Source organism: Dipodomys ordii, unplaced genomic scaffold, assembly GCF_000151885.1.
Source record: "Dipodomys ordii isolate 6190 unplaced genomic scaffold, Dord_2.0 Scaffold112, whole genome shotgun sequence".
NCBI lineage: Eukaryota > Metazoa > Chordata > Mammalia > Rodentia > Heteromyidae > Dipodomys > Dipodomys ordii.
This window is the reverse complement of record NW_012267328.1, coordinates 920,588-920,819: the sequence shown is the minus strand read 5'-3', so window position 1 is coordinate 920,819 and position 232 is coordinate 920,588.

Here is a 232-nt window from a genome sequence, read left to right as displayed (position 1 = left end):
TGCGTGGTCAGCACCTGTGCAGGGCCGGGCAGGGACAGCTGACCTGCATAGCCAGTACTTGGTCCCTTCCTGCCTTCTTGGCTAGAAAGTCCTCACACAAAGGGGGCAGGAAGTGTGTCTTTGAAGCTGACCAGATGCTTCCTTCCGATGGTTTTGGTCCCCTAGGCTAGGGTCGGGCCTTCCAGTCCTGACTAGGACAGGGGGAGGGGGAGGGAGGGAGGGGGAGGGAGAG